Source organism: Amphiura filiformis, chromosome 4 (assembly GCF_039555335.1).
Source record: "Amphiura filiformis chromosome 4, Afil_fr2py, whole genome shotgun sequence".
NCBI lineage: Eukaryota > Metazoa > Echinodermata > Ophiuroidea > Amphilepidida > Amphiuridae > Amphiura > Amphiura filiformis.
In genome coordinates, this window is record NC_092631.1 from 14,272,912 (window position 1) to 14,277,457 (window position 4,546).

Genomic DNA, 4,546 nt, shown 5'->3' on the forward strand with positions numbered 1-4,546 from the left:
TGTGCAAAATTAAAATAAGAAATATGAAAAAAGTGTATATTTTGATGCAACTTAGTGACAAAAGTGTTGCAGTGTAATGGAAGATTCAGCTTGGGCATACCGAAGTATAATAAGTGCAAAACTGCTGGGGATCGAACCAGGGCACTTGCAATTTCTGGTAGAGAGCTATTCTGCTGTGCATGCCAAAATACAGCAAAGTGCTTGATAATTTATATTACTTCCTCTCACAAGTAACTTCACCAAAGAAATTAATTTGACACAAAAGCTCTCACAGATTTGAAAGGGCCACATAATTTAAATTTCTATGCAGAGGTCATATGATGATGGAAGGAGTCGATACATTCTCTGGTTACAATCTGTGGTTGCGATTATGACAATAATTTATGGACCACACGATATACGCTTTCAACTTGTTCGTTCTTTCTGTGGTTGTAGATCTTATAATAATTATCTGTGGTTGCGATTAGGACATTAGTTTGTGGGCCACACGCTATACTCTTTCATCTCGTTCGTTCCGTGAAGGTCTGTGTCTCGTTCTACCTGAGGGGGTAATCACAAGGATAAATTGATCAAAACATTTTGTGGGGAATTTTTAGTAGCTTTTATACCAAATGTGTTTGAAGTTGCACCAAAAACAGATATCACATATCAAAATTATTGTTAACCTCATGATAGAGATAATATTTATCCCATTATTATATTGTATATATTATTATACCTGTGCATTAAGAGAAAAAAAAAGGTGAATACTTGTCGCGGCTTGCTGCTCTAACAACAACGGTTCTAAGGAGAGGTCAGTGGAAGACTGCATAAAACGGCTCAACAAACTGAAACGTTTGTGTACCTCAATCATGTCATTTGCAATAGTTTGGTACTGAAGAGACGGATTATTTTGTTTGCGAGGTAGTAAAATGTATATAACAGGTATAAAACAGTTGCAATGTATTGCATGGTAGTATCGAAATAAGTAGATGGAAAATCAAGCATGGGTTTTAAATTTGAAGCAAAATGTTCATGTCTCTTTGATACCAATGTAACTACCACTCGAAATTGCAGTGGCTCGAACCAAAAGTTGTGAGATAGGAGAGTGGCTGTGACAAGTGAGTGAAGTATAACAAAATATTGTGCTGCATATATATATTAGCTTGTCTATGTGCAAGTACCTGATTTATTATTAGGAGGAAGTGGTGGTATTTTTTCAATGCTTTTCTTGATTTCAAATGTGCTTTGAAAGAGCTGAAGACCGTCATATCGTCCCCTTTGCAGTAGTTGTGCGAGTTAGGAAAGAACTGTTACGCATTTGCCACACAGTTGAAATAAATCCGGAAATGGCTCTGGATAGCATTTTGCATTAATATGAACCAAACATGGGATATAATGCAGCGAGTAAAATATACTAATTGGTCCCTATTATTGACAATCCAAAATGTTATATTCTTTCTGTGGTAGTCCTAAAATGGTTTTATTTCTGGTGTGAACAAAATGTATTTGCATCAAATATGTTCACATCGCTGCAAAGGGAGAGTCACACAAGTATTCTTGTGACTCGGTTTATATTACAGACGCGTCTTTAGTGTATTTATGATTCCGTTTATTAAATAGGTATATCTTCAGCATCTGATGGATGGAAGTTCTTTGCAAAGTGCATTTCTTTGAAAGGAAAGCATCATACGCCACTTTCTGTAGGATATAGCGTGTCAAGAAAAAATACCTCCGAAACCGTTTCACACCTTGAAAGCTCAGATCAATTCCAAAGGGGCAATTATTTCTTTGAAAAATACTAATACTAATAATTATTAGTCATGAGACAGTCTTGTAAACGAGAGACTAATTATAGACTAGAATGCCAAAGCAACTCTTTAAAGGGAAAACAAAATGGATGACTAATAATAACTAATTGGCATGATTAATAATAATTAGACTATATTTCTAGCTAGATATCTGTTGGTTTTTTTAAAAAATAAAAAAAATTAAAATGGGCGAAAAGTGATTAACCTATTTATATACAGTTGTATTCTTCCTGAAGCCAATCATGACTTATTCTATTAATCTGTGTATACCTATCTGATTGGTTCTTGGGGCTATTGCAATATGAAAAACAGTTTTTTGACACCTTTTTGAAAAAAGTGTATCTTGTTTACGTCGACAAATTGTAGCGTCGGCAGGTTTTTAATCGAGCAGTGGAAGAAGTCGTCTTTCCGTGTACTGATGTTGCTTCAAACTGAAATAATGGCGTCGAGTTTGGGGCGACTAATGTGTATATTGCTGAATTTTGACTGAATAATTAAAAATGATTACAAGTTGCTTGGTACAACTTGTCATGCTGTATCCCACTGTGCACTGAGGTAACAATTTTGTAGAGCCCATTTTGGGGTCAGAAAACAATTTTTGTCACAATTGAGTGATTTTTCATTGATTTTTCTTAGATTCCTGTGCATCGTAATTGTTTTGGATAAAGCTGATTATTAAGTATTATTTGAGTATTACGACTAAACTCGCACTGTCCCTAAAAGTACCATCAATATACAGCTTAATTCAGTAAATATAGTTTAAATCACTTTAACTTCTCAATAATTTTACCAACTCTTCCTTAAATTTAAAAAAAAAATACAGAATGCGAGAGAAAACTTTCGTGCCATGTATTGTTTGTATTTTGTTTCCTATCAATGGCCTTATCTTCTACCATTGTTATTTGCAGTGATTTTTAGTTTTGTAGAAATGAATTGTATTATAGAATGATTATAGTCCATGAACTCCCTCCCAAAGACATGTAAGGCCAAAGTATTTTGTAGAACGCACCTCATTATGACCTCATGCATAGATTTGTACTTCCAAGCATAACTAAAAAAGCAAATTATGCATAAGTGGGTTGTGATTGGTTAGTGTGATAATAGAAATGGGTAGTCCCCGCCTCTACATACATACTGACCAATCACCTTTTTAAATGGCATGATTGACATCAAGTTTGCAGCGATTGAACTCTTACTCATTTCAATTTTGTCATAGTATGTCATGCTTTGTTAGTTATGTCTCGAGTACAGTCCGAAGAAGTTACCAATATTCTATGATCCTTATATTTGAATTATTTTTTAGTAGAAATTAAAACAATTGTACTTTTCCCAGGTATTAAGTTGTACAGTTCAAAACTTTTTTTGTATCACTGACGTTTCCATTCAAAATGGATCTTATGTATGTGGGTAACTCATACTGGAACAAATGTTTGAGCTTTATTTGTGGTCAAGAAATGTTTTCATACATGGATTGCACCTGGGCAAAGTCACATTACTACAAACGAGATAACACAACAAAATTATGTGTCAATTTATGAGAGTTGACCAATTCGCTGGCGTAGTGCACGGTAGAATATGACCGTTGCTAGGTCAACTGGCTCACGCTTTCTTTGTTACGAACCACTGATCGAAACACAAAGCCTATGGCATATCATAATTCGGAATAGGTGTATGAGCCTAGGCTTGAACCAGTAACCATTGGATATTAACGACTAACGTGCACTACGTCAGTGAATGTTGATGCAATTTTAGATTGTAAAATGCCATTGATAAGATTGGTATTCATGACATATTTTCAAGTATGACGATTTCGTCTACCGCTAATCAAATATCGTTTTTTTGAAGACTCAAACATTTGTTCCAGTATTAAAGTAAGCAAATCAATACGATGTAAAAATATAAAAGAAACTAGTATTTTGTAGAGATAGGTATTTTTGAACTGCATTTTTTGAAGGAAGACAAAAAAACTGAATTTCTCTTACTCAGAACATAATGAGCAATCAAACATTTGCTATATAAAACAGCTCGTCCCTTATAACTCAAGAAATTCTTTCCAGTTTTTTTGTCTTACCTATTCATGTGCTGCACTAATAACCTAACATTTTGTAGTGTACTTTTGTGTGTTTTTATTATTATTTTTGGAACACCGTGTATAAAGAGTAGAAACACTTTGTGTTTACTTATTATGAATATTATTATTACTGTACAATGTTTATGTATATGAAGTTTTTTCTTTGTAATAAGGGTATCAAATGTGGCAGAAAACAAATAACACCAAGTCAAGTTCATTATAAAAATGGTAATAATTGCCCGATATTCACACTATCATCAGTATTTATAATTTATTTAGACAAGTACTCAGAAAGTATCATATGAATATAATCAAACTTTTACCTCCAGCCTATGCTTCTCTGTTTTTGATCTTATCAAATGTTTCCTGTGAAATTGAATCGAAACTGGACTTTTTGCAACATATTTCAGAAGTTTAATTTTAGAACTTTGGAATAAAATGAATTCTTTACAGGACCAGGAGGGGCCCCTGGCAAAAGTTATTTTAGGCAGATATATCAAGTTGCCTTTTATAGAGTTTTAGTATATTTTCCCCCAAAACTTCATTGATCATCTTTGAAGCATTTAAGTCATTTGAATATGTGTAAGTTTTGGCCCAACTGAATGACAATTCAGTAGTGGAATTTTATTCAATTAGTAGTTTATTCATATAATGGGAAAGATATATCATGGTGTTTTGTTTTCTT